This window comes from Momordica charantia (assembly GCF_013281855.1).
Source record: "Momordica charantia cultivar OHB3-1 chromosome 2 unlocalized genomic scaffold, Mcharantia_2.0 BLBB01000002.1, whole genome shotgun sequence".
Taxonomy (NCBI): domain Eukaryota; kingdom Viridiplantae; phylum Streptophyta; class Magnoliopsida; order Cucurbitales; family Cucurbitaceae; genus Momordica; species Momordica charantia.
This window is the reverse complement of record NW_028275160.1, coordinates 12055414-12064164: the sequence shown is the minus strand read 5'-3', so window position 1 is coordinate 12064164 and position 8751 is coordinate 12055414. Positions and strand designations below refer to the sequence as shown.

Below are 8751 nucleotides of genomic sequence, written 5' to 3'. Positions count from 1 at the left end.
TTTGGAAGAGTTTGTTTGGTAGTGATGCTTGAAGAAGTGTTGATTTTTTTTTTGTGCAATAATTGTTTTTGAATTTATAGATTGCATGTGACATGAGGTTGAAGAAATTATTTGCTTTGTTTGAAATTTTATAAAAAGCCTCTATATTTAATAATATTTTGACGCTCGGAATTAATGGTTGAATTATTTTTTATAGGGAGAGTTTTAATAGTTTATTTGTTTAATTTCATAAACCTCATTGGTTGATTAATGGAATTGTTTCGCTTAAAAAATTGACGTCTCTTTTTATCCCAACAAATTTGTTTATTCTTTTAGAACAATTGGTTTTATTTGTCAACAATTGCTATAATTAGATTGAAATTGATATCTTCTTGATTAGAACAAATTTGGTATCTTGTTTAAGTCTTTTGGTTGAGTTTTTAACATTTGATATGTCCTTATAAATTTTTGTTTATTGTAATTAAAAGTTTAAATTTGTGTTAATTAAATAACATTTGCATTTTAGTATTATTATGGAAATCCTGGAACATCTTGAGATATATATATATATATATATATATATATATATATATATATATATTTGAGTATGCTTAATTTTAGGAGAAGTTATATCTTTTGAAAAATATATGAATGTTTTATTGCTGTTCTCCTTAAATGATTTTTTTATTGAAAAAAAAAGTTGAAACCTTCTATGGAAACTTTTGTGCTAAATTGATTGATAATTTCTCTCTCTTATGCATTTATTATAAGATTCATTTGTCTAGGGGAGTGTCAGGCTTTATTATTTAGTAAAGATATATTTATTAATTTTTGTTTATTGTATTTTTTATGGAGAGTGAAATTGTGAGTTGATATGTTTTGACGATTTGTTCTTGTTACCACTAGTATTCATTTGATATGAAAATATTTATTTATATTTTTTGACTGATTCTAAAAGAGGGAGAAAATAGTAAAATATTTATTTATCTTACCTCGGTAGTATAATCCAATACTCGCTGGATAGCTGACCCCGGAGTGCTGACAATTTGGAAGCCCTTCTCAAATAGCGGCCGAAACAGGAGCCCGACATCTGTATGGCTTTCTCCTCCACCCCAGCACTCGAAGGTTCGATCTTGAACCACATCTCGATGTCCGAAGTGCCGCCTATCCTTGCCTTCGGATCATCGACTAGTTCTCCAAAGGGGCTAACTCGTGGTTCAGCTCGAACCTCCCTCAATTGATTTAACCAGTCGTTATTATTGGGACGTCAATAATAAATTTTCAAATTTAAGTGTAATAGGCATGTTTTGGAGTTGGGTAAACTTTAAAAAAATGATTTATATAATAAAATAGCTGCTTAAAACTGTGATGGTAGAAGAAAATAGAAACAGTAAATAGGGTTTCACAATGGAACAGAGGAGAGGAAGAGGATTAGAGGAATAAAAGGAGGGGAGAAAACTATAATAATATTGGGATTTGATAGGAGAAAAAGAGTGCAATTATGAGCTATGAAGAAGCTATGAACCTATAATTGTTATAGGATTAGAGGGAAATTAGACATGTGATCATAGAGGATTGAGATAAATAAAGAAATTAAATAATTATTAAATAAAGAAATATTAAATAAAACGAAAAATAAAAGTGTTTTGTTTTTTTAACAAAAATAGATGGAGAAAATTGAGATAAATAAGGAAAAAAACAAATATTAAATAAAAAGAAAAATAAAAGTGTTTTGTTTTTTAACTAGAAATAAATGGAAAGAGACTTGAGATAAATAAGGAAATAAATAAATATTAAATAAAAAAATAAAAGTATTTTGTTTTTTAACCAGAAATGGAAGGAGAGAATTGAGATAAATAAGAAAAAAATAAATATTAAATAAAAACAAAAATAAAAGTGTTTTGTTATTTAACTAGAAATACATAGAAAGAGATTTGAGATAAATAAGGAAATAAAATAAATATTAAGTAAAAATAAAAATAAAAAGAAAAGTAAAAATAAAAGTATCTTGTTTTTTAACGGAAAAGAGACGGAAGAATTGAGATAAATGAGGAAAAAATAAATATTAAATTAGAAAAAAAGTGTTTTGTGTTTTAACACGAAGAGAGGGAGGAATTGAGATAAATAAGGAAAGAAAATAAATATTAAATAAAAGAATAATAAAAGTGTTTTCTTGAAATATTAATATTAATAATTATTATTAATATTGCATCATGTTAATTATATTTCCTTGCATCATTTTCTCACGGTACAATAAAAATGATAATTTAGTTATTGTGTCTATGTCAAATCCATAGACATATATGTCGACTGAAATTTATAAATCTAAAGTATATTGTATGGACTAAATTTGTAATATAATTAAGAGATAAAAGTATAAAAGTGAATGGATTATATCGTGTGATATATATTGTTCTAGAAAATGGGAGAAAAGAAATGGAAGAGATGGATGTAGAAATTAAATTGTATTGTAATTATAACTAAAAGAGGTAAAATCATATGATATATGAAAAGTTAAAAGGTTTAATAACGAAAGTGACGTAAGTCTGTCAAAACGAGCATAACTCAGCCCTAATTGACATATATTTGTTAAGTCAGAAATCAGAATTATATTGATAGGCACGTACTGGAAAAAATCTTTCTTTGTTTGGTCAGTACATCAACGAAGCACTTCTTACTTCTCGAAACTTCGGTCGCCAGCTCTACTGTCATCAAGGTCAGCAGCACGTTAAAAACTACCGTTTATTAAAATTTATTGTGAAAAATTGGAAATTTAATGCCAATTAATAAGCGACGTCAAATTTGAATATCGATTAGGAAACGACATTGAATGTTTTAAAACAAATGCGTGGCCCAATCTTTCTTCTTTATTTTCCTCACGATCTGCCCCTTTTCTCCATCTCACTTTCTCTTCAATCCATTTCTGTCTCCCGCAATCTCACTCTACACCGGCAGCATCTCCGAACGGCGACCCACACCCCTCGAACCCAGATCTTGCAGCGGCGCGTCCTTTGAACGGCGACGAATCTTCACGGCGGCGCCATAGCATGCAGCAGGTGGGGTCTTGAACGACGGCGAGCTCTGCAACAGCGACAAACCCAACGGTGATTTCAATTAGTTTAATAATTTGATATTAAAATTAGAAGTATCTGTCTTAATTAATTCCCTCTTCCCCTTGCTTCATTTCCAAGTTCAATTCAGAAAATAATTGACGGAGAAGGAGAAGTCATTTTATTCATCCACCCAAATCTATGATTGAAATATGGACTGTAGAGATTTTTGAGATTATATTTGCTGAATCACTCTGCAGAAATGAAGGTTTCTTATCCTGTGATTTTAATTGTTCCATAAATCTCTCTCTAGTCCCCACTGTATTTCTGACCAATTTTGATAGTTCTAATCCGATCCTGCAAATATGTGTCATGGCAGATTTTGAAATTCATGCTTTTATGGATACTCATAATACTTCTTGCATCCAATTCCATCGTCTCACTCTATGTTCCTCGTAATCGTTTTCAGGCCTTTGATTTCGTTGGAAACCAAGTGATTAGTTTGATACGACTTGCATATGAGCAAACTTGTAACACTAGGAGGCTTGGTTTTTGGAGGGATTGTATTGCAGTTTTTGGTTAGTAGAGTCTTTCATTTGACAAATATTTTTCTCAATATTTCCACCATTTTGATATTGTAAAGCTTTCACAGGGGCTTTAATTATGTAGGATCTTTTTAGTTTCTGAATTTTGTGCTTTGTACAATAACTAGTGGCCATTATTCTATGTTAAAATTTGTTTCTAATTCGAATCTCGATTGATCTTTATTTCTAGTGTTTTCATACTTGTCCATTTTCAACATTTGTGCAGGCGCACTTGTAGTTGGTCAGACGTTCACTAATGAATATGGGATCTAATTCTTTGAGACGGTGAGTTGCTGTGCTCTTTTTCCCATCTTTCTTCTTCATCTTTCACTTGTATATATTCATTTGTTTCTTATCGGTTACTAAATCTGAGCTAGTATAGTTTGTTTTAGCTGGTTTCTTATTGTTGACTGAGCTTGAGTTGCTTGTTTTAACGAGATAGAAAAGTACTTAAAAACACAAAAAGGTAAATGAAGCCTCAAAATAATAATAAAGCAAAATTACTAAAAAAAAAACGTCCTAATGCAACTCAAGCTATCTAAAATAAAAGAATATGAAATCAATTGGTAAATCAAACTATCACTTAATTCAAACCCTAGCCCACATTGTTGTACTAAAAAGACTTACGTAAAAAAAATATGCTTCTTTTATTTGATTTATGTGCTATGTTTCTTATAAAAATAAACTTACCGGCAAATCCAAAGCATGCACAAGAATTTTGAACAAGTGAAAAATTAATTACAAAAGACAAAAAAACCAAAGAAGAAAATCGTATCTAAAAATGGATTTACCTGTCTAATAATCGTTAGACAAATGCCACTATATGACTTATAGTACGAAAACGAGAAAAATTAGAGTAGGGAACAAATGAAGTTGGAATAGTTAATGAGAAAAATTATGGAAGAAGATCCTATTTTATAATGGTAGAGAACTCATATGTTATGAAACTTTTGAAATTCTCGCTTAGAATTCGATAATTAATGCAAAAAAGTTTAACTTATTATAAAAGGAATGGACAAAATTTTTCGTATCCAAGTATTTTAGATTTTATACCTTTTCAAATTTTTATTTACTCAAACCTAAAATTCAAATTACCATTTATATTTTGTTTATTACAAATTTCAAGGTATAGTAAAGCTAATTTCTAATTTGGTTGTATGTGTATTATATCTGTTCATAAATGTACCGTACTAAAACTTAATTTACCCCGTGGAACATAAATTATAAAATAATAAGCTTCATAAAATAATAACATTATTATTATAAATGTTAACATATAATGCTTCTAATTGGTATATATCTCCGATTAAGAGATTGTAAATTTGATCTCTCACCCCTATGTTGTACTAAAAAAATGGAGTATCAGAGGTTCAAACCTTCGAACTAAGGGAATGGGTAGGTGACAATTGCACTCATGTTGACATGATCTCTAAAAGTGTTTTTTTTTTTAATATTATATAGATTATATAAAATTCACTCATAAATTAGTTAAAGAATATTATCACAGTTAATTTGAAATTTGAATCAGGCCATAACTAAATTTGAATATAAAATATTAGTTGCATATAATTTTTAGAGAATCTGGCATTTAATTCAGCGATCAATCAAGCGACTAGCTCATCTAAATTAGAGAATTAGGCATTTTAGAGAATCGGGCATTTAATTTTTAGAGAATCCGACATTTTAGAGAATCTTGCAAGGGCATTTTCTTGTTGTCTTCCACACCTATTTGATCTCTCTCCTCCATCGTCTTTCATTATTGTTGTGTTTGTTTGTCCATTTTCGATGTTTGCATGGATGCTCAAGCAACAGCAGCACCAAGTGACTCGGAATAGGACGCGAGGTGGTGGTGGAAATTGAAACGACGGGAGGCTGGAAATGAAGAACAAAGCTCAAGACTCGATTCACAATCTCAGCTAGGTCGTCGGAAATGTAAGTTTTTAGGTTCCCTTTCCTTGGGTGCTCTTTTTTCACGCTATTTCGTGCCAGAGTCTTGATTCCATTCTTTAATAGATTAACTGGCAAAGAAAATGAACTTGCGAGGGCTAATCCAGTGTCACTCAAAAGATTGGTATGACTTTGTCAGTAATTATTTTCACAATGGTTCCCTATATTTTCAAAATGATGAAATCAGGTTTTTCCAAAAAAAAAAAAAAATAAAATTTACCGAGGAGGAGGCTCAACCTCTGCCACAAGCTGCCAAACCAAGTTATTTCACGTTCCTCCTCAAACTGGTTGTTCAAATTGGAACAATTCTCATATCTAAGCATTTGAACACCGATCGATATATGTTCAGTAGTCTGGTTAGTTAGCTTGTGTATGACCCTTTTCTTTGTCACAAAGTACTTCCAACCCAAAAACAACTATGGAGTCTCTAACTCCCTGGTCAATCTCGCAACTACGGCTAGTCTTGATCTTCTCCATTCGTGTGGGTTATATATTTGTCTGATGTTTTTAGGTCTACTTATCTTTTCTAACAATTTTATGTAAGTGTGTATTTGGCTGGTTCAGGTCTAATGATCATTTTTTACCAGTTTTATTCAAAGTTCATGTACACACTCCTTTGAAGTGTTTCTTGAGGAGGACAAAACTATGTAATATTTTTTAATCCGAGATATTTGTGACTTTAATTTTGCTTTATGTTGAAACATTTACGTTTAAGACATTAGTCTATCAGATTACGTGACAATTTTAGTTGCCAAATAAGCACAGACCGGACGATCAGTTGCTGCTTAAAATTAATTAATCAATAATCAAAATCCAATTAATTCAAACATTCTTCCCAAAAGTTTCATTCCATTCCATTTCATGAAGCAATTTTATAGTTTGATTCATGATTTTGTTTCCTCGATCTTTTTTTTTCCCTTGATTTCATAAACAAACTTAATTGCAGTTTTTCTTGATCCTTTTATTAGTTTTCTTTCCTTTTTAATTTTGTTGTTGTGAGTTTTGCTTGGCGGTGGGAAGTTTGTGAAAATTGTGTTAGTAATAAAATCATGCTTCATGAAATGGAATGGAATGAAATTTTTGGGAAGAAATTTGAATTAATTGGATTTTGATTGATTGATTAATTTTAAGCCGCAACTAATCTCGGGTCTGCATTTATCTGGCAACTAAAATTTGTATGTAATCTGGTAGACTAATATCTTAAACGTAAATATTTCAACAGAAAGCGAAATTAAAGTCACAAATATCTCGGACTAAAAAATATTGCATAGTTTTGTCCTCCTAAAAAAAACACTTAAAAAATGTGTACATGAACATGAATAAAACTGGTAAAAAAAAGATCATTAGACAACCAACCAAATACACACTCACATAAAAGTGTTAGAAAAGATGAGTAGACCCAAAAACATCCAGCAAATATATAACCCACGGAATGAGGAAAACCAAGACTAGTCGTAGTTGTGAGACTGACTCGTAGTTGTTTTTGAGTTGGAAGTATTTGGTGGCAAAGAAATGAGTCATACACAAGCTAACTAACCACGCTACAGAACATAGATCAATGTATGAGAAAGTAGATGAGAATGGTTCCGATTTGAACTACAAGTTTGAGGAGGCATGTGAAATAACTTGGTTTGCCAGCTTGCGGCTAAGTCGGTGCCTCTTCCTCGGTGTGTTCCAGAAAAATGAGAAAAACCAGATTTCACCATTTCGAAAGTATAGGAACCATTGTGAAAATAATTAGGCAAAGCTATACCAACATTTTGAGTGGCACCTCCCCAAGTTCATTCTCTTTACCACTTAGTTTATTAAAGAAGGGAACCAAGACTCTGGTAGGAAATGGGGTGAAAAAAGAGTCCCAGGAAAATGGAACTCAAAAACTTACCTTTCCAGCGACGCAGCTAAGATTCTGAATCGAGTCTCGAACTTTCTTCTTCATTTCTAACCTCTCGTCGTTTCAATTTCCGTCTCCGCCTCGCGTCCGATTCCAAGTCACTTGGTGCTACTGTTGCTTGTGCATCAATGCGAAGATTTAAAATGGAGAAACAAACACAAGAATAAAGAAAGACGATGGAGGAGAGAGACCAAATAGGTGTAGAAGACAACAAGAAAATTCTAAAATAACTTGAATTGTGTTTAGGAAAGGGCTGACGTCAATCATTTTTTTGTTTTTTAGATGTGAATTATTATTATTATTATTTTTTGTTCTTAAAACTACAACCAATATTTTAGGTTGAAATTTAGTTAGGACCTAATTCAAATTTCAAATTAATCATGAGGACTTAAAATGTTAGGCGGCGCTATGCGGAGGACCCGCGGTAGGCTACTCTGGGAACAAAGGGAAAGCCTTGACCCGACAAACCAGAAACAGTCCGATGACTTGGGAAGTCCTAGTTGTAAGGGCTCTTGAGCCTGGGCCTCCCATTACCTTCGCAGACGAATAAGCCAGTTCAGACATTGATCACATCCCACACACTGAGTCTTGGTGGATGAGGGAAGTTCGGCCAACATCCTCACTCTAGGGGTGTTGCAAACCCTCGGATGAGATTCAACCAAGCTCAAGAGATGCCCCGCCGCTGGTCGGCTTCTTCAGCGTGAAAGTTTAACCAGAAGGTAGCATCAAACTACCACTAACCCTGGGAGAAGGAAATGGAGCATTAACCATAGAAGAGTTCGTGGTTGTAGACGGTCCTTTAGCGTACGGTTATTTTATGTGTGGAAAAAAAAGAACAAAAAATTAATACATACAATAATAATCTTATTATTTTGTGAAGCTTATTATTTTATAATTTATATTCTATTTGGTAAATTAAGTTTTAGTACTTAACACAATTTTTATTTCAATATAATACACATACAATAATTTTGATCTGAATAAATACACTGATTTTTTTTTAAGTGAAAATATAATTTTTTTTAGTTTGACAAAATAGAAATTAACTTTAGTATACATTGAAATTTGTAATAAACAAAATATAAATGAGAATTTTAATTCAGCTTCGAGTAAATAAAATTTCAAAAAAGTATAGAATCTAAAATACGTGAATACGAAAAATTATGTCCATTCGTTTTATAATAAGTTAAAATTTTTATCAGTTCTCTACCATTATAAAATAGGATCTTTTCTATAATTATTTTCTCATTAACTATTCGAGCTTCATTTGTTCCCTACTTTAATTTCTATCATTTTCATT

At 31.5% G+C, this 8751-nt stretch overlaps 1 long non-coding RNA gene across 3 annotated transcripts; it reads left to right on the top strand.

The window, feature by feature from the left end:
• The first annotated feature begins 2832 nt into the window (after positions 1 to 2832).
• Positions 2833 to 8330, top strand: LOC111017504 (uncharacterized). 3 transcript variants are annotated; one of them, XR_002602294.2, is made up of 4 exons: positions 2833 to 3083; positions 3499 to 3607; positions 3840 to 3898; positions 7852 to 8330. It is a non-coding gene; the product is annotated as an uncharacterized LOC111017504 (long non-coding RNA). The 3 variants fall into 3 exon arrangements; XR_002602296.2 differs by lacking the exon at positions 2833 to 3083 and adding an exon at positions 3090 to 3297; XR_015789443.1 differs by lacking the exon at positions 2833 to 3083 and adding an exon at positions 3090 to 3297 and having other exon boundaries at positions 3409 to 3607.
• Positions 8331 to 8751: the final 421 nt, after the last annotated feature.